This window comes from Camelus dromedarius, unplaced genomic scaffold (genome assembly GCF_036321535.1).
Source record: "Camelus dromedarius isolate mCamDro1 unplaced genomic scaffold, mCamDro1.pat HAP1_SCAFFOLD_179, whole genome shotgun sequence".
Lineage (NCBI taxonomy): Eukaryota > Metazoa > Chordata > Mammalia > Artiodactyla > Camelidae > Camelus > Camelus dromedarius.
The window spans coordinates 2,813,492-2,839,875 of record NW_026989756.1 but is presented as its reverse complement, the minus strand read 5'-3'; the positions used below and the strand labels follow the sequence as shown (position 1 = coordinate 2,839,875).

General features: G+C 39.1%; 1 long non-coding RNA gene across 1 annotated transcript in view; it reads right to left on the bottom strand.

Moving 5' to 3' along the window:
- Positions 1 to 865: 865 nt before the first annotated feature.
- LOC116156030 (uncharacterized) overlaps positions 866 to 26,384 on the bottom strand; it is a 34,108-nt gene continuing 8,589 nt past the window's right edge. The window contains exon 3 of the long non-coding RNA XR_010379715.1: positions 866 to 957. This is a non-coding gene — a long non-coding RNA (uncharacterized LOC116156030). The remainder of the gene's footprint in view (positions 958 to 26,384) is intronic.

The following is a 26,384-nucleotide window of genomic DNA, read 5'->3' as shown; positions in this document are numbered from 1 at the left end:
AAGTCACCCGTTCCTTAAAATTTATAAGCACAACAGTATCCAATGGGCAAGAACTGTCCTCTGTCAGGTGTAAGTTGAAAGAAAGCTACTTCTAAACATCCTGCTAAATGAAATTCTCTTGTCTCCCTGAACGGCAGGAAGGTAGGACTATTGAAGAAAACAAACAAAACACGGGGCAACTTGCTAGAAGCATTTGGGGAACATAAAACATCCTCCTAGTTCAAAATTTGAATTTGTCTTAGTGTTTTCAGAAGATGACCACTGAGCAGAAAACTGGGAGAACGACCCAGCCACATGCAGCGTGTGGGAAGCAATTAACTTGGGCCGCTAAGCCGCTGGCTGGGATACAAGCCAGAGAGAAGAAACATTTGTTATAGAAGCCACAGCTGATGAGAATGGAGCTACACTAACAGGAACAGCATGGGGGGAGGACACATAACAGTGTGATTACTTGTCCTCTCCGTAACGCACAAGCAAATCTGCCACTGGAACCACGACCCTCTTCCACTTATTTGCAATACAGAGACTATTTACTTTCAACAATAGGGTACATGATCTAATGTAATTAAAATTATTATTAAGCACTGACATATTTACACAGAGCTTGGACATTCTAAAGCTTTCTTTATCCCTTTTACTAATGCAAAGCTGCAGCTAATTCACTTCTCATATAGGCTAGAGAAAATACATTTACACTTGAAGTTTTCTAAAGACTGTAATGTACTGGAATTGAAGTGCCTAAAAGATAAAGTCTCTGTTTTGACCTGGTTCTAAAACTGGTGTAGAAATGACCTCAGCTACAGGAGTAGCTTACCAGACTCAGTCACCATGATTGCCACTTTCTCATATATGGCGTTCAGGGTCACGATGATGATAAAACTGATGAGGGAAGCAGTGATGGGCGTGGCCCACCTGCACAGTCAGGTACTTCTGGATTGGGTCTCTTCCATTCAGGTTCTTGGGAAGTTCTGCTGAAAATAAAATGAACACTGAGAGTCCATAGACAATGACCCCAATAATTGAAGCAATGGTCAACAGGACCTGACAACCCAAAACCCCAGCAGCATAAGGCTCACTAATGATCGTATTTTTACACAGAAAACTTGCCCCCAATCCACGCTTAAACAGACAACATGCACGTGCTGTAAACCTCACATAAACGTGAGAAGTGATGTAAATCGCATGTAAATGCCACAAGAGACGTGAATATCAGGCATGTTAAATTTTAGGGTAGGAGGAATGAAGGATGTCAAAAAGAATGAGTGCATCCACTAATGTAACACGCTGACAGCAGGAGCAGCTGTGTGCAGGGCATAGGGAATATATGGGAACTCCACTTTCTGTGAAGTTTTCTGTAAACCTAAAACTGCACTAAAGAAGGAAGTCTGTTTAAGTATATATTTAAATGGGTGAACATGGAGTAACTGGTGGCATGTTCTTTTGGAGACAAGGCTGTGATAGCAGAACCAATGAAAGTATCCCTTCTACATCTATAGAATTACTTAGGTTATGAACTAGTTGTAACCCATGAAGGGGATATGCTTCCTTTCAAGGAAGAACCTATCACTGCTTCAGGGGCCAGCAGGTGTTAGCCATCGTCTTCATTCTGAATAGGACCAGTGAAGCTGTGGACATGCCCTGAGGGAAATAGTGGAAGTGACAGCAGGTCTCTGCTGATGAAAGCTTCACATGCTTTTCATACTCCTTGAGATCTTAAAATGACAGGTATTCATACTCCCTGCATTTGCACAAGATTCATGTCCCTGATCCATTGTAGTTCTGCCTGTGTGGACCCAAGGGCTACGGGAGTGTTGAAGCATAATTTGCACGTGGCTGGTAGGGCTTCAGTTCCCCACTAGGCAGGATTTTTTCTGGCCACTGAAGAAGGCACATTAAAGATCCCATTTTTAAACTGTTTTCCTTCCATCTACCTTCTTGGTCATAGTCCAGAATCATGTACTCAGTGTCCCTGGCTGCTCCTGATGGCTGCCCCAGAGAGAAAGCTACAAAGAATGTGAATTTCAAGACTAAGTGAACCACATCATGTTATTTACAGTAACAGCGGGAGGCTGGCTTGCACCTGCAGGGGAGAGCAGAGGGTGTGTTTACAAGCCCCTCCTGGAGCCACACCCCTGCATCTGGATCCCAGCTCCGATGCTAGCTGTGGGGTCTTGTGCAAATTTCTTAACCTCTAGGGGCTTCAATCTCCTCACCCATATAATGGGGGGATAATAATAGCAATTTATAGAACTAGTGTGATAAGTCAATGATTTACTAATTGTGAAAACAATTGGAACATTAACCACAGGCATGTGAAAATCTCTACCTAAGTATTAGCTGTGAATATGGTGACCAAAGTCTTAAAAGGTGTTTCTCTTAGTTTTTAAGCCATCAGTTTGTAGAGAAAACATTTTATTTCCTCCCCTACTCTCTTTCATCACCGTTTTCTTCACAGTTAAGGCTTCATGCTTGTGACAGGAATAACATTTTAGTGTGTGTGATTAAATGTGAAAGTTAGTTAAGGCTGAGAAAAATGTATTATAGAAGGTATATTAAGCCTTCCCCTTTGTACAGCACATATAGGCCATTTCAATAGTATGCATTTTTAAAAAGTCTGCATAATAATTTTTTTCATTATGTATTAAGTAATCATAATAGTTAAGATTCTTTAAATGCTTACTATTGCTTCAGCACACATCTATTTTTTCTAAATCCTCACAATCACCCTGTGGGGAAGGTAATATTATATCTGTTTTACAGATGAGGAAATAGAGCCACGTGGAGATGATGCAATTTGCCCCCAATGAAGCAACTATTAAATGAAAGAACTGAAATACTCAAAGAGCCCAGAGACACACTAACTGTATAGCACTGTCTCCTACATGGTCTGTGAAATAAATTCTAATTCATTTCAGAACTTTTACAATCTTGACACATTCCGTTTTTCTTCCAAGCATTTAATGGGTTCAATATTTCTTAAGAAACAGGAAAGCTTTCCATTCTCCTTCCTCAAGTTTCTTCTTACTTATCATCTTTTCCGATCATAACTTTAATATTTGCTCATTAAAGAAAATTTGAAAGTACTCAGTAGTGGACATAAATTCTGTCCTGGATCTGTCCCCAGTCTTAGAAGAGGACCCAGATTTTGTTTTAAGATAAATGACCTCCCTTCTGTTTTTAGTCCTGTGATTTAAGCTCGATTGACCCACTCTTTCTGAAGCACCAGAGGTAGATCTCAGTTGGCTTAAGACAAATATTACCACTCATTCTATTGGCCTCACACATGACTGGAGAATTGGCAAATAACCCAGTAAGAGCCACTATTATGTGAGGAGATACGTGCTGGTGCCCATGTGAATGATAAGCTTCCCCTATCAAGAGAGGAAGCTGCCAAAAGAGACCTCTCTGTTTGGATGGATGATCTGGGATGCTGAGTGCCTATAAGCAGCATGCTGAGACATCCTTGGACACAGAATGAAGACAGGACAAAACCAGCCCTTGACATCATCTGGGCTACAGTATCTCTCCTTGACTGAAGCCAGACCTCAGACCTGAGGTTTTCATTTACAGGAACCAATAAATCCCATGCATCCCCATTTTTTGTTGTTGTTTAAGCACATTGGAGATTGATTTTGTCACCTACAATCAAAAGACTCCAACTCTGAAAATGAATAAAAAATAAAATAAGAAAAATGCTTCTACCTGTAGACATAATTCCTTCAGAACTGTGCATTGTTTGTATATTACAAATCATTTTATATATTAATTTTATTCTCAAGCTTATCATAAGCATAACAATTTGACTTGTCATAAAATATTTTCATGGACACACTTTTTCATGGCTGCATAATATTCCACTATGTGAAGGGTTGGAAGAATATTTTGGCTGAGATTTTATATATATATACACACAAAAGTATGTCTGTGACTTGCATCCATACTGACTTTTCCCTGCCATTTTCAAATATTTCCTGATTAAAAGTTTTTCAAAGATGAATTAGTGGATTAGCATATGAATATTTTTGACTCTTGATATGAACTGCCAGACTGCTCTCTAAGAACGCTTGAGGAGTACACCAGAAATTAACACAGCACTGTAAATCAACCATACTTCACAAAAAATATCCAGTAACCTAGGCTTGAGATTGGTGATCAGTGGCACTTCATCCTCATAAACAGAGCTGTGTCAGTTGAGAGGTGGAAAACTACTTCATTCTGATGTGCACTGACTGAATTACCATTGGACTGTGACATCTATTTTTTCCTTTGTGAAGGTGTGTTCATCATCTCTGCCTTCTACTCTCCTGAGATTTTTTGATGTAACCTTTGAAGTGATCTGAACTCTCTATGTATTGAAGGAAATAGCCCCTTGTCAAATGTGTAAACAAATGACATCCTCTGGTGTTTTGTTTAAAATTAGGATGCTTCTGATGCATGGAAATCTTTATATATTTTCCTCTGAAAATTACTGCTCATCTAGAGGTTGTATATTCATTCATATTTATTTCTAATTTTTTTCTAATTGTGTTACTTTTTTAAATGTTTCTGGAATTTATCACAATATATGGTTCACTGTATGATTTCAATCTTCTCTTTTCCCAAGTAGCTAACAAGTGTTCCATTTACTGAATAAGCTTTATTTATCTCCTTGATTTGTAATGCCTTCCATCTCTTGTATTAATTTATTATCAATATCAGTGCCCATATCTGGACTTCCTGTCCTATTTTCTAATCTGGCTATTATTGAACTAGTAAAACTCTCATTATCTTACTAATTATTATATTACTAATATGATTTTATTCACAATAAACCCCAAATCAATTTTATAACTTCTGATATTTTGGAGATATTATCTTTTAATCTAGAATCATGTGATTAAAGCATCTTTTATACCTTTCAATAGTTTTTACTTTTATTTTTTTGATATTTCCTACTATCCTTTTGTTAGGCTATCTTAGACATTTTACCTTGGTTCTTAATCTTGGAAAATTTTAGAATTCTTAATGTCTCCATCTGGTCTCTTAATCAGGCAGTGGAGAATCCTAAACCACTGATCTGATTTGAACAAATGAGGTGAAAAGAATCGGGGGAAGCACTGTGATCAGAAGAGACTGTGGAACCTCCAGAGTGGCGCCCTGCGTTGGCTCAGAATGTTTTCTGGAAAAAGTTTTCTCTATGAGACTACATAGTTCCCAGCTTGACTTTCAGTTTTCTCAGCATTTCACATTAGATTTTAAAAAGTGTGTGGCAGGTTCTTACCCAGAAAAAGAGCACTTGCACAAAGGGTTATATGTATACACTTTCCTCAGGTGGTAAAGGGAACAAGCTCTTCTTCCTAATTAAAAAAACAAGTTTAGTCAATCAAGGGATTACACCAATGAAATGATTTCTCTCCTAACTGGTCACTAAATCCTAAACATAATTTAAAAAAAAGTAATAATTTTCAGACATAGCCTCCCTATTTGTAACTGCATGGGTTTTTTTCCTTTTTTTTTTCTTTTCTTTTCTTTTCTGTTAATGATGTCAAACACACAACAAAATATGTACAGTGTTCATTTTAATACTATTTTTTGTAAATGCACATGTGAACAGCAAATTGTTTCCCTGCCATGGTCTGAGATTAGGGGTCTGGGTACCTGACGAGGCCAAGCTGTAAAGCTCTATTCCTGAGCTTGCCTTAGATTTCAGAAGTGACGCTAGTGACAGCTTAGTGTCCGTGCAGGACAGGAAGTTTCACAGGTGTCTGCAGCTAACTGGTCTCCACTGTGTGTTCCTTGGTTGAGCTTTATGTGATTATTGGCAACAACTATGAAGTTTTGGAGTTTCCATTTTAGAGTTTATATTTAGATTTCATTTTTAGAGATGAAATCAGTAAGACTCAAGTTTTACCTGGATAATGAAAGCAGATATAGTATAATAATAGCTGTCACTAAGTACATGGCCCTTCCTCTATGCCAGGAATTCTTCCAAGTAGATTCTGCACATTAATCCAACCCGTCCTTACCACAGTCATGAGGAAGCAACTCTCTTATTTTTATTTTATAGGAAACTATGGCACAGAGAAGTTAAGTTGTCCAAGATCACTCCGGAAGCAAGGTGCTGTGTTCAAATATGAATTTAGGCAACTTCATTCCCAAGGTCTCACTACCACAACTCTGGCCTCTCTAAACAATGGAGCATGCATTTGCAATTAAAGTAAAACTCTTCAATTAAAAAACTAAAAAAAATCATTTTTTAAATAAGGAAAAATGATAAAGTGAAATGAGTCTTCATCTTCAATTTTTCAACAAGCATGTTCCAATGAAAACTTAAACTTATTAGACGGCAATTTAAAATTTAAAATAGGCAGTTTAAATGACCAAAAAACTTTTCTTCAGTATTTTTTGTATGTTGCCAATATGATACGTTTTTGTTTTTCAGGACTCAAAAATATTATGAACATCTAATTTTGTATAAGTTTCAGCTTTCATCTCTGAATGTACAGTCTTTCACCAACATATGCTTTGACCCCCATCTTCAGTTGTAAACAATGGGAAATATTCATAATGGGGATTATTAGAAGCTTATTACATTGGAAAAGACAAATGTCACTTTCTATTGGTAGCTGAACCTCATTTTTTTCCATTTATAAAAAGAGGAGTTTGACCTGCTCCCTCCAGAACTTTTCAGTGCCAACATTCTGTAGATCTGTGATTCAATTTATTAAATCTATAGTTGGAGATATTTTCAGATGCTCCTAGTAAAAGCATTTTCTTTCCAAGAGTTATTCATGCTCACAACCTACTGTCCTGCTGCTGCTGACTACAAGTACCATCAGCTCTAAATTATCTCAGCTGATGGAAAGAAGCAATAATACAGATGCCTCAAAAATCATATTTTCATAGCTCTGGAATGTTGATACAAAGATATACAGTTTTATTTTTTTAATTTTGCAGCAGGAGTGGCAGCAATAAATTTACATTTCCAATTATGTAAAATGCCTAGCTCAAACACTGATGGCACCTCAACAAATGTTTCCCTGCTTCTTCTACCCTTTCTCTGACTTTAGGATGAGAGCCATGCTGCTTTGTGCACATCCCAACCGGAAAGGGGAGCAGTGACCAGGACTTAGTTAAAGACAAAGGGGCACCTAGTCTACGATGAAAAGGAGGCGGCAATAATGAAGGCACATGTGAAAAAATGGGAGTCAACTATAAAAACCAATGTGTCTTTCCCCCTACATCTATGTCATAGCAGCTAATTTATATTTTGCATCTATTTATTGGTGTTATGAAAGGATACAAGTCAATGCCACTTTTCTCATACACTTATACCAGACCTTTTCTTTTCCCCCTTTTTACTGTTACTATGAATGAAGGACCTCAGTTCTCTTCTGTGTCCACCATTCCAGGCAGTGCTCCTTCACCTTGGCTGCACATTATAATAACCAGAGGAACTTTAAAAACTTCCCTATGCCAGAATGTACCCCAGGCCACTAAGTACCATCAGAGTTTGCAGTGATGGAATCCAGGCACCAACATTTTTTAAGGTCCCCTGGTGATTCCAACATGCAGCCAAGGCTGACAAGTCCAGAAGTAAACAGAATAAAGCACATCTAAACAGTGCCCGCTTTTCCTGGGTAATCTCATCCATCTCCACATAGGGACACCACACCTCCTATTCTGGCCGGGCTTGTTCTTCCTGCTAAACTGTGTCCCTTTAGTACTCAAGTTCTGCCTGGCACCACTTCCAGAACTCCAGAAGTAAGGTGACTAACAGAGAGAGAGAACAGCAGAATGTGGATCTTCAGTGATGACTGATGCTTCAGAAATCTGTACTTAATATTTATTACACTTAACACTTTGGTAAATGGTTAATAAAATCAGATTTATTTATAGGTGATACTAAAGAGAAACATGAGTTAATGCCTTTTTTTAAGAAAAAAGAAAATGTAGATAATTTATTGAACTTGTGAAAACAGACTATGTAGCTCTCTAGCTCAGGGGAAAGGTATTAACGTGATGGTCAGAGGCAGGTGACTGTGTCTGATGCTAAACTACCTGCTACCAGCACATTATGCTCACTAAAAACACAAATATCGGGGGGATGGGTGGGTATAGCTCAGTGGTAGAGCACGTGCTTAACATGTACAAGGTCCTGGGTTCAAGCCCCAGTACCTCCATTAAAAAAGAAAGTTAAAAAAAGCACAAGTAACTGTCACAATTTAAAAGCAGTGCACGGTCCACCCTCCAAGCCTTCTCCTCACATCCCTCTGTCTCTTCTGTCCGAAGGGCCTGAGGGTGGGGAAGGGGATGAGAATGCTTTAGTAGCACCTGAATTTCTATTTTCCACCACCCCAGTCACACAAAATTAAAATGATATTCTTAAATATGGAAAACTGCCATTTTCCTCAATCTTCGGTAAAGTAATTTTTAGAAATAATCAATCTGTTTTAAGACTCGTAACTTCAAATAGTAGACATAAACAACATGAAATGTTAATTGAAAATGTGGCTTCAGGGTAAATCACCTAAGCCCTTCTTCCAACCAGACTGTTACCCCTAGGCCCCAACTACAGAGAAATTTCAGAATAACCACTGTTCCCTCCACCATTATACCTGAGTCTCTACCATGTTCTGAGAATAGAGAAAAAAAACACAGTCCCTGCTTCCGGGAGCTCCTACGTGCACAGGACTCATCGTGAAATGATGGCTGAGGAGGCGTGTTAAGACGGCTTGGATAACAGTCAGCAGTGGGTGCTCGGGGCAGAGAGCCAGAACTGTAGCCAAGGCTCTCTCAGAGGAGGGAACCACTGTGGTGAGTTCTGAGATGCCCTAGAAGTGATCAGGTGAAGGTATAATGTTAAGGCCATTTCTCCCTGGGGAGCTGCACATGCAAAGGAGGGAGGCCAAAGAGAGCCAGGTCACTTCCAGGAACTGCAAATAGTCTAGAAGTGAGCACAGGGTGTGGGAGGCAGGTGAGGCAACCAGGTGGAGAGATCACAGGTGCACATCACACAGGACTCTGTGTGCCTCCAAGGTAGAGGAGACATGCAAAGTGGTCTAGAAAGAGACAAGATGGAGGCAGGGAGACCTATTGGCAGGTTCATGTGAAGGCCTGCTGAGGCCCCGCCAGGAGGAGAGAGAAGAAAACATTTCAGCAGGTGGATGGATTGGCCACAGGTGTGATGGAAAGGCAGGAAGAGGTCAAAGATGCCAGCCAGATTTCTGCCTTTGGCAGTGTCCTAAATTACAATGCCATTCCCTGAAATAAGAAGGGTAGGAAGAGGGGCAAGTCATGAGAGGAGACAACTGATTCAGTTCTGGCTGGGTGCCTGTGGGCTCCAGGAGAGATGTCCAGTAGGCAAATAAATGTCTAGAAATCAGGAGAAAGTTCTAGGCTGAGTCAAGTAGTTTTCCTGTTTCAAGAGGCTAATGGGTGTGAGTGGACAAGCTCACGAGAAGAGTTGTAGAGGGGTAGCTCTCACCGTCCTGCACATGGGAAGCATCTGGGAGCCTTTAAAATATAGTGCACCCCAGCCTGGAGTGGGGACATTGTACTGTTTATTGTTTTTTAAATACTTCTTTCCTTTTTTGGGGGGTAGTTAGCTTTGTTTTAATGGAGGTACTTGGAATTGAACCCAGGACCTCTTGCATGCTAAGCACGGGCTCTACCACTGAGCCATACCCTCCCCACCTTTTTTTGTTTTTAGACATTAGCTCTAATGAGTAGTCAGAGTTGAGAATCAACCTGTAGAGAGCAGAGAGCCTTGGGGTAGAGATCAAGGAGAAGCTGCCCAGAGCCCTGCAGACCCCACCAGGGGCAGCCGGAGATGCAGGGAGCCTCGGATGGGCTGTGAGGAATGTGAATTCAACACTCCCCAATGGCAAAGACGACAAACATGTTTCAAGCACCCATTTCCCAGCAGTGTTTGTTCTGACTTTATTAGTTTTCCAGTAATACTGAGTGAGAATAGAAATAACCTGGACACAGTGATCAAATTCAAATGCTGGTTCTGACCATTCTTAGCTGCGTGATTACTGATTAAAAGGTTACCCGTCTGCCACGTGTAAAATGGGGGACCTAGAACCGTGTTCGTGGGCTGCTGTGAGCGTAATGAAATGACATCTATAAAAGCCCTCCTGACTCTCAGAGGTAATTGCTACTATTGTCCCCATTTGGGACACCAAGAAACAGAGTCACAGAAAGCTTCAAACATTTGCCCAAGATGAGGGTTGGAGTCAGGAATAAAGCCAATGACTTCTTGGATCCAGAGCCCAAGATCTTCTTACGAGCAACACGGCATTGCTCAGGCTCCCTGCTCCAAAACCCGCCTCCCTTTCGCTTAGTTCCATGGCGCCTGTGCTGCACAGATGTCGTCACTGCCTGCCTGCCCGCCCAGTGTCTGACCCCGGCACTGCTCCCTCCGTCCCACACACCGCTTCCTTGGGCACACCAACCCTCACGAGGCCATTGCTGTGGGTACTCAGATGTTTACACGGAAACGCAGGTGGCAACCCAGCTTTTTGCTATAGCTGCTGCTGTCAGTGGAGGAAAATAGCTCACAGTTGGCGGGGGAGGCCACTTCTGGTCTACTCCTTGGCTGGAGAGCTGGATGGAATCCAGTTTCCCTCTGCAACTTAGACATCCAGCATGAGAGATATGTAAGGCCATCTGGCCTCTCAACATAGAAATGATGCCCCCTCAGTCATACTTATCATTGTAACCTCCTGGCTCCATCAGGGAGCAGAGGCCATGGCCTGTTGTCCACCAAGTTTTTTTTCCTTGCACGACAGCTACAATGGGGTGAGTTAACACCGGACCAGAAAATCTACAAAGCCCTCGTGTACTATTTCCTGACACTTGCAGGTCACCCAAATACCCCAGGTCCTCCAAGTAAACAACTATTAAGAGGAACTGAGCTGGCTCGTCTGTCAGATCCCTGATGGCAGGACGGATTTGGCCTCTCCTGCTCTCGGGATGATCCGTTCTCCTTCTGTGTGCCTTCCCTAAGTGAAAGAGACTGTTCTTTGTTTATGGGCTAGGGAGTATTTGTGGCTCTCTGACCGGAACCTTCAAAAGTAGAGCTCTTGGTGAGAATGGAAGCATGGCACCCACGACTTATGAGCTCAGATACCCAACAGCCTCATCTAGCCAAGACTGTGGCCAACACCAGGGGTCCACACTGTTGAGTGTTGGGTCTGGAGAGCAATGCCTCCACCACTGAGAAGCTGCCCCGCCACTTGTGCCCTTGTCCCCATCCAGGGGGAGGTGACACATTCATGGGATGAAAGCCTTGAGGGCACTAGGTGACTGTGGACCAAGCTGTGACTGGCCGGACCTGCCCCCCATGTGACCCATGTTAGCCTCACATGCAGAAAATCCCCAAAGAGACCCCTGCTTGAGTGAATGGGTCACCTATAAGCCAACTTTCCTCAGGCCACCTAAGAAGCAACACAGTATACACAGTGAGCCACCCACTCACTGATGTCCCCAAGGCTCACAGTTCCCTAATGTGACGCCAGGTACCCCCAGCAAAAAGAAGACCCTTACTTTAAAATTGACTTGAGAATTCTACTGCCAATACTGCCTTCCACTTTCCACTTATGAAGTACTTTCCACTCTGTCCCCTGCTCTGCAATTGTGTAATCAGTCCAGAGCTCCTTCATGAGACAGGAGGGAAGGGGGCCGGGCACAGCCATTAAAAGAATGGCACAGCCAGTAGCACCAAAACGATGAAAAAGTCAACTCCCAATAGATCTTGAGCTTCAATACACACTCACCAAAATACAGCAGGATGCTAGATGGCACGCCCACAGGTGCCAGGACAGGTTCAAGGCTGACCATAAAATGTCAAAGGTGAGAGGTGGCCCAATTTCTGGGAGTCCCAACACCTTCCACAAAGCGGTTGGAATAGTCCTCCCACTTATTAGCATATGAAGATGCTGAGTGCATAAAAACTAACAACCCCACACCTCGTGGCTACTCTCTCTGTTGAGGGAGACAGCCCACAAACTGTCTGTGGAGTGTGTATCTACTTTTACTTTAAACTGGATCACCCAAACCCCATATCTCATGGCCTTTCTCTTGCCTTCTGAAACAGCCCACTCTGTCTATGGAATATATATCTCTCTGAATAAATCTACTTTTACTGAACTGTGGCTCTCTCTTGGGTTCGTTCCTGTGCAAACCAAAGACCCACACTTGGCCAGGTGCATCCCAAGAACCCAAATAAGACCTGGGGTAAGGCCATCCCTCCCCACATTTTCCTGTATCATACATTCCTTCCCAAAGGATCTCACCTTGGGCACTCCAAAATTGACAGCACTCATGTGTCCTGACCTGGATCTACTCCTGCGTGTATCATTTCTCATGTCCACTAGAACGTCACCTTCATGAGGGCAGGGATTTGGTTCTGTTCACAATGGAAGCTCCAGCACATTACAGGTGCTGGAGAAGTATTTGCTGAATGAATGAGCTGTGGGAAGTCCTGGGAATTCCACTTGCAACTCCTAGCCACTTGGGTCCCAGCTGACTCCAGGTGCTCCCTGCTACTCATGGCTGACCTCTTGCCACCACACCCTGCTCTGTCATCACCTGAGCTGGGATGAGCTGAGATGGGCACACACCCAGGAGAGCATGGTGGCTGGTTTATGAGGTTACAACACACTCGCCCTCTGACTGCCAGGGGTTACTTAGGATGGACAAACTGAAGGCAGCACCATGTGCACCGCCCTGCCCCACCACTCACTTGAAGCACCACGACTGCACACAGGGGAAATGCTGGCCCTTTGCAACCTAAGGAGAGGGACTATGGGTGAGAAGAGGGTCTCTGTCAACTAACAGTCTCTTTACAAGCCCAGTCTTAGAAAAGCTCTTTAAAGACATTTTTGGTGTCTTCCTTGTGTTTCTGTAATCCCTGTAGATTTTGTCATTTTAATCTATGCATCAGAAATACAGATGGTCTTGAATCCTCTATTGATTTTCAATGAAGAAAATCCTCAATTACCTTCTCTGCTAAGAAAATTACTGCACTTTATATAAAAAAAATCAGCTTCCTTTCATGAGTTTCTATCTTCAAACACCTAATTTCACAAGAATCAGTGAAGCAGGACATGAAAATCATGCTGTGCTTTATCACCTACAGGTGAGCAAGGATGAAATGAATGAGTACTTATCTCATGAGATGGGAAGGCTGGGGCTGTCTTATTCCTGCTACAGATGGAAGGGTCCATATCTGTGAGGGTGAGGAAGGACCAAGGATGAGAAACCAACATTTTATAACCCATTTCTCTTTTTCAGAGTCCCAGACAAAACAGTGTGATTGTATAAGCAAAACAAGAACATCTGCACCCTTCTAAAACACGCTACAACTTTACTACTACACTGTCACTGACCTAAAGGCTGATGACAGCCAAGAAATTTGCAGGGATCTTATTCTGTGCTCATCCCTTTTTGTCTTTGGAACCTCAGGAAATTTGCCTTCTCTCCCTGAGTGTCATTATCCTCATCCTTCAAATGGGAGTGTAACAGTCATTCATTTGCTCAGTGTCTATTCGACAACAGGAGATGGCTTATGAAAACAACAACAACAAAAAGCAAAACAGCAATTCTGATCTGTGCTGTCTTCCTCCTCCTCCCTGAACATGAACGTACAGGGTAAAATGGCATATTTCACTAAATCCCGAACTTAAGGAGCAGTTCTGATAAGGAAGTCACAGGACTGCCGAGAAATGACCTGGTGAAAAAGAATGAGTTGCCAGCAAATCCTCAAAACCCGTAAGGGTGCAAACCCTGGGAGCTACAGGCATGGGTGGGAGTTCCTTAGTTCCCCATTTCACAAAGCCGAGAACGTTGCAGGGTCCATGAAAGACACAGATAGCCCAGTACAACCACACCGTGTTTTGGAGTACACCAGGGCCACGTCGCTGCTGACCTGCACTGCTGTGTGTCCCAGAGCAAGAGCCCGGGGCGGGGGTGACTGTGTTTGAGGCTGGACAAGAACTTTCTGTTCTGTCTCTTTTGCTCTCTCTCTTCCTGCAATAAAACAACTGGTAGGACTCTGGTGGGGAGCACTGCACCCACATTCTCTGGCAAACCACACACCAGGCAGCTCTAGCTGATCTGAGAGAGGACTCTTCAATGAACATATATACACCAAAGTCAGGCAGAAGGCTGCCTGTGACCTTGGGAATCCAAACCAGCTTGTCCTGTTAATCAGGATATTAGACATCTAAAGAAAGTGTGCACCAGATGAAGACGATGCCTTAGTCAGCGTTGGTGGTTATGTCCAGCAGTGTCTAAGGACAAGTCATGCTCTGGTAGATGGGAGTATTTTGGTTGCTTTAAGTTTGCTACTGAGGGGCTGGGACATTTCATTGGGCCTTGAAACTCCAGACCTCTTTACTCACAAAGGCAGACAAGTTAGGTGAGCCAGCTCAGCCTTTATTCCAACTTCCTAACTAAAAGGCTATAAGGTTGAAAGTATATTTCTGAGACTCTTCTGCAGCAAGGGTTCCAGATGTGGCTTTAAAAATGCCCATCAGAGATTGAGATTTGCAAATATTAACTACTATATATAAAAATAGCTAAAAAAACTGAATTTCTTCTGTATAGCACAGGGAACTATATTTGATATCTTGTAATAAACTTTAATGAAAAAGAATATGAAAAAGAATTCATACATATATACGTGTATATGAATGACTGGAACATTGTGCTGTACATCAGAAATTGACATAGTGTAACTGACTATACTTCAATTAAAATATATATATATATGTATAATGCCCATCAGCAGCATCTGAGTGTCACTGAAAGCAGAAACCCAGATGAATGGAGGCAGAGGTAGTTGGTGGAGCTACGTTATTTTGCTGGGGTGGATGCAGCCGGCATGGCAGAGATCTAGAAGGAATGCTCACAGCAGCCACTCACTGATCTGCAAGTGAGTTAGGGTAACAGCTTCCTGAAATCCTCCCTGCCCCTCCTGATGAGCCAGGTGTCTGGCGTTTCTCTGGAAATCACTAGGTGCAGCCTGGAACTCAAAGGTAAAAATTAAAAACTGCAGTCAGGCAGCAAAGATACTGACAGGACGTGTTGGACAAAAGTAGGTCAGAATCAACAAGGAATGGGGAGGGGATAGAACATGTGCTGAGGACCCAGACAACAGTGGTGGATTGTCTGTGTTGAGGAATCTGAGTCAGTGTGAGTAGATGGATTGGTGTGGACTAAAATGGTGGCCATTGTTCAGATAAATGTGTGATTTGAACTATATTTATTAGAGGAAGATTTTTTTTTCCCCTTCAACATTGATCATTTCTAGGGAGCAGAAAAATACTCTGCCACACAACATCTAAGTGCAAAAGAGATGCCACGGGATGATGGTGGTATAAAAAATTTCAGTTCTGCAGTTCCAAGATTTCCTTAATGAGGTTCGCAGCAGCAGGTACTTAAAAATAAAATAAGGTACTTAAAATAAAGACATCATCATATGTACATATCCTTAAAGATACACATATGGTACTATAAGTGGGCCTGAAATGTGTTCTGCATTGTAAAACCCGATGAAATAAAATCAGTTGCTCAATATGCCTCTCGGCTCTATACACATGATGTAGCTAATGAACACAGAAAGCAAGATCAGCTAGGAAATTTGAGATTTGTCTTTTCCAGTGTCAAAGTTAATATTTTTTGCTTTACTTAAAAAGCATTTTTTTAATTAGGGCTGTCAGCATCCATTGGTATATGGGGTACAGTAGATGTGTTCAGATGCTCTAGACAGTGAATCAGAGCAAAGACCGAGGTTTATAGACAGTAGTTAAAAGCCTCACCCATGTGATCAGCATCCACAGACTGCTATACTGAAAATCCTTAAAAGTGAGAACTTCATTAAAGCAACGAAAAGTGAGGGAAAAAAATAGCCACAGACTAGTGGAAGTTTTGTAACGTGTAAATATGACAAAGGGCTATTCATGAGCATATTTTTAAAAACCCCTACACTTTAATAAGAAAACAACAAACTGACAACAGGTTGCACACTGCTCCTTGTAGGAGAAAGCATGCAGATGGACTCTTATGTGAATGGGGCTAGAGCTGTAGAATTAGTTAGTCTTGCAAGTAACTCAGTTAAAAACAAATGCAAATGGGAAACACTTCTAGAATATCTGAGTAAAAATCTTGGAAAACTTACTCCTCTATGAAGCAATGTCAATGGCGAAATTTGTCAAAATTAACCTATGCAGAGCTCTGGAAATTAAACATAGGCTTCCAGCAATCCGGGGCGTGTTTATTTTAGGAAAAAACAGCTAAATCTCCATAAAGATAGTGAGTTTTGTGGCATTGTAACTTGATCTACCCCCATTCCCGTATCCTTTCCTTAAATGGTGGCTTTTAAAAGCAACAGTCTCACAATAAAGGTAGGGGCAGAATTGATTTGAAATTACCCAAAAAATCCGCCCCCAGAGAGCTGTCACTATTTCACCTATCTCAAACTCATGCTGTGCAAACAGCCTGTCCCCAGAGTGTGTGTGTAAAACAATCAGCAGTCAGTATTTAACATTACAACTGCCTGAGGCAGTGGTACCAGTAGAGGCTAACTAGATGCTGACTAGGGAACTTAGAAGGCAAAATTGAGTAATGAGACATTCTGGGGGTGGAGGTAGGGTTAAATAGCTCCAAAAAATACTGAGAATTGTAGAAGGCCGTACACATATGTGGCACATGGCAAGGAAAGATCTGAGAAAATCTTAAGCCTTCAACTCTGGCTGAACTTGAGGTTCTGCATAAGCAAGAGCTAAAGGCTACAGAAGAGCTGCAGACTGCCTGCCGGTGCTGAAGGCATCCCTCAGCACACAGACACACAGCCACCTGGCAACAGCTCAAACGATTGGCTCCAGGCATTGAAAGAAATCACTGTCCAATCATTATTACAGTGATGACAACTAGGCTTTCTGCACACACTCTGATCTCATGGCCATGCATGGTAAAGAATACAGACTTTACAGAATTTGTTCAGAAAATTAATTAAATAAATAGCTGCAGCAGCAATGACAAAGGAAGCAATGATAAACACTGGAGATGAGGAAAATCTGGCTTTCAGATCTGCCATATTGTAATATTTTAAATGTCCAGTTTTCATCAGAAAATTACAAGATGTACAAAGAAACAGAAAAGTTTGACCATAACACAGTTGAAAAAGTAGTCAATAGAAACTCCCTGAGGAAGCCCAGACACTGGACTTACTAGACAAAGACATAAATAAGGAATTACACATATATTCAAAGAGCTAACAGAAACCATGCCTAAAGAATTAAATTATGTGAACATCTCATTGTACAGAGAATATCAATAGGTAAAATTTATATTAAAAACCAACTAGAAATTCTAGAGATACAAATATAATGACTAAAATGAAAAATTCAATAAGAGGTTTCTCTGTAGATATGAACTTTTTGAAGAAAAAGTCAGTTAACTAAAACTTCTGAGATTATCCAGTCTGTGGAACAGAAAGAAAAAGGAATGAAAAAAAAATGAACACTGTGTCAGAGATAGGTGGGACACAATCAACAATACCAATACAAACATAATGGGAGCGCCAGACGGAAGGAGAGAAAAAAAGGGGTAGAAAGAATATATAAGAAAATAAAGGCTGAAAACTTCCCAAATTTGATGAAAACATTAATTTGTACATCCCAGCAGCTCAACAAACTACACGTGGTATAAACGTAGAGACATCTAGAATAGGCACATAAGACTCAGTGTGTCAGAAGACAAGAACAAAGAATTTTGACAGCAGAAAGAGAAAAGTTGCTCAACATATACAAAGGCTCCTTAGTAAGATAGTTGATTTCTCATCAAAAACCATGGAGACCAGAAAGCAGTGGGATTGTATCATCAAGGTGATAAAAGGAAAAGACTGTCACCAAGTATTTTATAGCCAGCAAAATTATTCTTCAAAAAAATTAAAGGAGAAATTAAGACACTCCTATAAAAACAAAATCTGAAAGAATCCATTGCTAGCAGGCCTGTTCTACAAGAAATATTAAGGATAGTCCAGCAGCTGTAAATGAAAGGACACTCACCTGAAAAATAAAGAGCACTGGTAGAGGTAAATACATGAGTAAAAAAATAAAACAGTATAAATACAGTATTACATGTAAGTGTTTTCTTCTAATTGATGTAAAAGACAACTGCATAAAACAATACTTATGAAACTGTGTGGATGCACTTATAAATGCATAAAGGTGTAATTTGTATGACAGTGACAGCATGAGGAGGGGGAGGGAAAAGACTGATATCAAAGCAAAGTTTTTGTGTACTATTGAAATTAAGTTGGCATTCATGTGAACTAGATTGCTTTAAAACAAGTTGTTAATTATAATCTCCAGGGCAATGGAGGAGAAGGAGGAGGAGGAAGAGGAGGAGGAGGAGGAGAAGAAAAAGATAAAATAAACAACAAATTAAAATGGCACACTTGAAAATGCCTACTTTGTACAAAAAAGTGTAGTAATAGAGGAATGGGAAAAGTAAAAGGCATATAGAAAGCAGATAGCAGATGTAACTTCAACATGATAAGAAATTACATTAATGTAAATGAATTAAACATTCTAATCAAAATACTAAAGGTAGAAATAAATGGAATAGTGAATAGATGAACAACAGAATAATCAACAAAAAGAAAATTTGGTTCTTTGAAAAGATCAACAAAATTGAGAAATTTTTACCTAGTACTGAAGAAAAAAAAGAAGATTCAAATTACTAAAATGAGAAATGAATGGAAGGATGTCACTACTGCCCTTACAAAAATAACAAGGAATATAAGGGAATACCATGAATAATTATATAGCCAATAAATGAGATAATCTAGATGAAATGGATAAATTCCTAGAAGGACATAAATGACTGAAGCTAACTCATGGAGAAATAGAAAACTCAAATAAACCTACAATAAGTAGTGTCTGAAATAGTAATCCAAAACATTCCCACAAAGAAATGCTAGGCCTGTATGGCTTTGCTGGTGAATTCCAACAACCACTTAAAGAAAAAACAAAAACAAAAACAAACAAACAAAAAAATGCTTCACAAACTCATCTGAAAATAAAGAGGTGGGCACACTTCCCAATTCATTCAATGAGACTAGTATCACACTGATACCAAAACCAGATAAAGGCATCACAAGAAAACTAAAGACTATCTCTTATGAATATAAATGCAAAAATCCTCAACAGAATACAAGCAAATCCAATCCAGTAACATAAAAAATAGACCACATTTAAGTGGGATGTATCCAGGTATGCAAAGGCAGTTCAACATACAAAAGTCAATTCATGTAATATGCCATATTAATAGAATAATGGATAAAAACTAGGAATAGAAGAGAACTTCCTCAACTTGACAGACAACATCTATGAAAAACCTGGAGCAAAGATCATACATAATGGTGAAAGACTGAATTAATTCCTCCCAAAATCAACATTGTACTAGAGGTTCTAGTCAAAGCAAACAGACAAAGAAAATAAAGCCTCTAGTTTAGAAAGAAAGAAATAAAACTATTTCAATTCCAGATGACATGATATTATATATTGAAATCACAAGGAAACCACAAAGAAAAAAAAGAGAGAGAAAAGAAAAAAAAAAAACTATTAGACTTAATAACCCAGTCTGACCAAAATTGTAAGACATAAATCAGTATATAAAAAAGTAATTATATTTCTATACAACAGCAGTGAATAATCTAAAAATAAAAAGAAGGAAACATTTTCATTAGCAATAGCATCAAAAAGAATAAAATACTTAGGAATATTAAGAAAAATATGTGGAATACTGAGAAAAATATCTGAAACTTGTATATTGAAAAGTAAAATACTACTGATAGAAGTTAAAAATGACCTAAAATAAATGGAAAGCTCTTCTGTGTTCATGGATCAGAAGCCTTATTGTTAGGATGGCAATTGTCCTCAAAATGACCTATAGATTCAATGCAACTCTGGCTTTTTGGCAGAAATGAACAAGCTGATCCTAAAACTAATATGGAAATGCAAGATACCCAGAATAGTCAAAACAATCTTGAAAAAGAACAAAGTTTTGAAGTTTCCAAATTCAAAACTCACTAACAAAAGTGTAATCCATACAGTGTGGTACTTGCATAAAGGACAGACAAATAGATTGAGAGAAAAGAACTGAGAGTCCATAAACAAACTCTTACGTGTAGCCAGTTAATTTTTGACAAAGGTGCCATGACAATCCAATGGGGAAAAAATAATCTTTACAAAAATGATGCTGGGACACCTGAACATACACCTGGAAAGAAAGAAAACTGAACTTTTAGCTTAACACCATTTATGAAATTTAACTCAAGATAAATCTCAGACATGAAACTATAAACCTTTTAGAAAATGAACAATGAGAAAATCTTCAGGACTTTGGATTACAAATACTTCAAAGATATGACACTAAAAGCACAAACAACAAAAGAAAAAAATCAAGTAAACTGGACTTCAGTAAAATTAAAAACTTCTGTGCTTCAAAGGACTTCATCAGGAAAGTAAGAAGACAATCCACAGAATGGGTGAAAATATTTCCAATATTTTCCCTGATAAGGGACTTTTATCCAGAATAGACAAAGAGGACTTAAAACGTGACAATACAAAGACAAATACAATTAAAATGGGCAAAGAATTTGAATAGATGTTTCTCCAAAGAAGACATATGAATGGGAAATAAGCACATAAAAAATGTTCAACATCAGTAGGCATTAGGGAAACAGAGATCAAAAGCACAATGACATGCCACTTCATACCAACTAGGATGACAAATATATACGATATATGATATATAAATATGTATCTATAAACCTGGTAATAAAGTGTTGATGAGGATGTGGAGAAACTGGACTCCTCATACATTACTACTGGAAATATAAAATGGTGCAGTCACTTTAAAAGCTACTTTAGCAATTCCTCAAAATGTTAAAAGTAGAATCCATCCCAGCAATTCCATTTTTGATATATCCTCAAGAGAACTGAAAATATGTGTTCACACAAAAACTTGTCCATGAGCATTTACAGCAGAATTATTCATCATCAACTGATGGATGGATAAGCAATGTGGTGTACTTATAACAATGGCATATTATTTGAACACAAAAAGGAATTTGGGTACCGAAATATGCTACACCATGGATGAGCCTTGACAACGTCACACTAAATGAAAGACGACAATCAAAAAAGGCAGAATACTGTATGGTTCTACTTATGTGAAATGCCCAGAACAGGCAAATCCATAGATGCAGAAAGTAGAGTGGTGGCTGCTGGGGTCTAAGGGAAAGGAAGGTTAGGGAGTGACTTACTAAAGGGTACTTGTTCCTTTTGGGAGTGATGGCTACACAAACCTGAAAGGTACTTAAAACCCTAATGCACACTTTCAAAGGCTGCATTTTATGGTATGTGAATTATATCTCCATAAAGCTGTTATTCTTGAAGTTGAGCTCACCTATGGAGCAACTGGCACAGCACTGACTGCAGCATCCGGAGTGGGAGTGACCCACCCACCCACCGTAAAGGAGAGCAGCACCTGACCCAGTGTTGGAGGGGCATGATCTTCTTGCCGACAGACACTGTGAGCTGCACAGACGAGGGGACCAACAGAGCAAGCTGAGTTCGTGAAACAGGGTGAAGACACAAAGACCTGTCAATAAAACCATTAAGAGTGCACAGTCTCTAGGAGAATATACCTTGGTTTTTTAAATCTTGAATGTCTGTTTTGTTTTCTATTACCTTTTCAATCTTTACTTTTTAAACAATTCTATATGTTTACAGTTATTTCATTTTTAATTCTCTTGGTTTTGATCTGTTATTGATTATTCACAGGTTTCAAATATTGTGTTTTGATTATTTTCTTCTTTTTATTAAGGTTCTTAAAAGACATCTCAACTTGATTCCTAATCTGCTTCAATTTGCTCTTCTATTATTGATTATACACTTTTTTCAAACTTTCTTTTCCTCCATTCTTTTAAAATTCTCTCTCTCTCTCTCGTTTTTAAGTTTTATTCCCACAAAGACTTTAGATAGATAAATAAACTCCTTTAAGGACCACAATAGATAACTGATACTCCTTAAGCCACAGTGCCAGAGAGATATGAGCATTATGAAGAAGCAGAGGCAGTACTCCCAATTAAAAGAGCAAGAGAAACCCCCTGAAAGAACGATCAATGAAATAGACATTGATGGCCTACTAGATCAATATTTCAAAAAAGAAGTGATCAAATTACTGAAGGAACTAAAAGAGATAGTGTTTAGAGACATAAAATATGCCAAAAACAAAATAGAAGCTATAAAGAAGAGCCAAGTAGAATTGGTAAATTCATTGCCTGAAATGAGATCTGACCTAAAGGCTGTACAAAGCAGGCTAGATAATGCAGAGGAACGAATAAGTGACCTAGAATACAGGACAACAGAAAGCACCCAATCAGAACAGCTGAGAGAAAAACAAATAAAAAACAATGAAAACAATATAAGGAACTTATGGGATAATATAAAGCATGCCAATCTATGTATAATAGGGGTTCCAGAAGGGGAAGAAAGAACAAAGGGGATGGAAAAGGTATTTAAAAAATCATGACTGAACACTTCCCAAACCTAAAGGAGGAATCAGACACCCAAGTACAGGAGGCTCAGAGGTTCCCAAACCGGAAGAGCCCAAAGAGACCCACACCAAGACATCATAATCAAGATGGCCAGACTGAAGGATAAAGAAATGATCCTAAAGGCAGCAAGAGAAAAACAAAGAGTGATTTATAAGAGAAGGCTCTCAGCTGATTTCTCTACAGAAACACTACAGGCCAGAAGGGAGTGGTAAGATATATTCAAAGTCCTGAATTAAAAAGAAGATGCAGCCTAGGATACTTTCTCCAGCAAGGCTATCCTTTAGAATAGGAGAGATAAAGAATTTCACAGAGAAGCAAAAACTAAAAGACTTTAGCAACACTAAACCCATGCTAAAAGAAATATTGAAAGGTCTATTCTAAATAGAAAAGATGCACGATGCTACAGAAATGAGAACTCATAAGTGGAAAGGTGATAACTACCACGAATTACAAATAGAATAAACATGAAATTGTAAAAGAAGACATCTAAATCATTGAGTGGGAGAGGGAAGCAAGAAAATATAGAGTATTATTTTCTTTCTTCTTCTTTTTTTTTTTAATTTTTTGTTCTTGGTAGGATGGGTTTGAGATTACATTACTTTCTGTTTAGTACACACAGTTACAGTAATTGGTTAACAGACTTACAAAAAAGTGTAACTACAAGCCAAAAACTTACAAGTGAGTCACAAAAACTAAATACAATCCAAGATAATACAAAGGAAAATTACCATACCACAAAAGGAAGAACAAAGAAACAAAGAAGAAATACCAAATCAACTGCAAAAATAAGTTCAAAATAGCAATAAACACTCATCTATCATTAATTACTGTAAATGTTAATGGACTAAATGCTCCAGTCAAAAGACAGAGTGGCAGACTGGATAATAAAGCAAGAACCTTCAATAAACTGCATACAAGAGACACACTTTAGGGAGAAGGACACATATAGATTGAGAGTGAATGGACAGAAAATGAAACTCCATGCAAATGGAAATTTCAAAAAAAGCAGGTGTAGCAGTACTGATTTCAGACAAAATAGACTTTAAAACGAGGGCCATAAAGAAAGATAAATAAAGACATTTTATAATGATTAAAGGAGCAACACAAGATGAGGATATTACAATCATTAATATATATGCACCCAAAATGAGCACCTAAGTACATAAAACAACTACTAACAGAGATAAAGGGGGAAATTGATGGGAATACAATCATTGTCAGAAATTTTAACACCACATTAACATCACTAGATAGACCTTCCAGACAGAAAATAAAGAAGGCAACAGAGAAATTAAATGATACAATAGAAAAATTAGATTTAGTGTATATTTTCAGAGCATTACAACCTCCCAAAATAGGGTATACATTCTTTTCAATTGCGTGTGGAACATTTTCTAGGATTGATCATGTACTTGGTCACAAAAGAAGCCTCAACAATTTTAAGAAGATAGAAATTATCTCAAGCATCTTTACTGACCACAATGCCATTGAAACTAGAAATCAAATACAGAGAAACAAAGGAGAAAAAAAAAGGAAAGCATAGAGATTAAACAACATGCTATTAAAAAAACAATGGGTCAATGATGAAATCAAAGTTGAAATTAAAGAATACCTTGAGACAAATGAAAATGAAACTGCAACCACACAAAACTTATGGAACACAGCAAAAGCAGTGCTAAGAGGAAAGTTTAGGGCTATACAGGCTTTCCTCAAAAAAGAAGAACAATATCAAATAAATAATCTAACCCACCAGCTAAAAGAACTAGAAACAGAAGAGCAAAAACACCCAAAAGTCAGCAGAAGGAAGGAAATAATAAAGATCAGGGAGGAAATAAATAAAATAGAGACTAAAAAAAATAAAGAAAATAATCAATCAAACCAAAAGCCAGATTTTTGAAAGAATAAATAAAATCGAGAAACCTCTGGCAAAACTCACAAAGAAGAAGAATGAGAGAGCGCAAATTTGCAAAATAAGAAAGGAAAACGGAGAAACTACAACAAATAACATAGAAATACAGAATATCATATGAAGATATCATGAAAAACTACATGGGGAAAAAATGGATAACCTAGAGGAGACAGACAAGTTTCTGAAAACATATAGTCCACCAAGACTGAATCAAGAAGAAACTGACCACTTGAACAAACCAATCACTAGGATTGAAATCAAATTAACAATAAAAAAAACCTCCCTAGAAATAAAAGTCCAGGATTGGACAGCTTCACCAGGGAATTCTACCACACATACAAAGAAGAACTCATATCAGTCCTTCTCAAACTCTTCCAGAAGATTGAAAAGGAGGAACATTCCCAAACTCATTCTATGAAGCCACCATCACCCTGATACCAAAACCAGGCAAAGACACCACCAAAAAAGAGAATTACAGACCAATATCACTGATGAACACAGATGCAAGAAGTCCTTACCAAAATACTAGCAAATAGAACCCAACAGCACATAAAAAAGATTATACATCATGCTCAAGTGGGGTTCATCTCAGGGACACAAGTGTGGTTCAACATATGAAAATCAATCAATGTAATACTTCACATCAACAAGAGAAAAGACAAAAACCACATGATGATCTCAATAGATGCAGAAAAGCTTTTGATAAAATTCAACACCCATTTATGATAAAAATTCTCACCCAAGTGGGTATTGAGGGAACATAACTCAACATCATAAAAGCTATATATGACAAACCTACAGCCAGCATAGCACTCAATGGTGAAACACTCAAAAGCTTCCCACTAAAATCTGGGACAAGACAAGGATGCCCACTATCACCACTCCTATTCAACACAGTCTTGGAAGTCCTGGCCACAGCAATCAGGCAAGTAAGAGAAGTAAAAGGGGTCTAAGTTGGAAAAGAAGAGGTAAAAGTGTCACTATATGCAGATGACATGATACTATATATAGAAAACACTAAAAGGTCCACACAAAAACTACTAAAGCTGATCGAAGAATTTAGCAAAATAGTAGGTTACAAGATTAATGTTCAAAAATCAGTTGCATTTCTTTACACTAATGATGAATCAACAGAAAAAGAAAGTAAAGAAACAATCCCCTTTAAAATAGCCCCCAAAGTAATCAAATATCTAGGAATAAATCTAACCACAGACGTGAGAGAATTATACACAGAAAACTATAAACCATTGGTGAAGGAAATTAAAGAAGATTTTAAGAAATGGAAAGGTATCCCATGCTCTTGGATTGCAAGAATCAATATTGTTCAAATGGTCACACTGCCCAAGGCAATCTACAGATTTAATGCAATCCCTGTCAAATTACCCCAGACAGATTTCATAGAACTAGAACAAATCACAATAAAATTTATATGGAAACATCAAAGACATAGAATTTCCAGGGCATTACTTAAGAAAAAAAGAAAGAGGCTGGAGGAATAACTCTCCCAGACTTGAGACAATACTATAGAGTTACAGTCATCAAGACAATATGGTATTGGTACAAAAACAGACATATAGACCAATGGAACAGAATAGAGAGCCCAGAAACGAACCCACAAACTTTTGGTCAACTAATCTTCAACAAAGGAGGCAAGAATATACAATGGAAAAAAGACAGTCTCTTCAGCAAGATAAACATAAGACAAGATACAATAAACCTCCTAGGAGAAAATACAGGCAAACTATCTGACATACATCTCAGAAATGTTCCCCTAGGGCAGTCTACCCAAGCAATAGAAATAAAAGCAAGAATAAACAAATGGGACCTAATGAAACTTACAAGCTTCTGCATAGC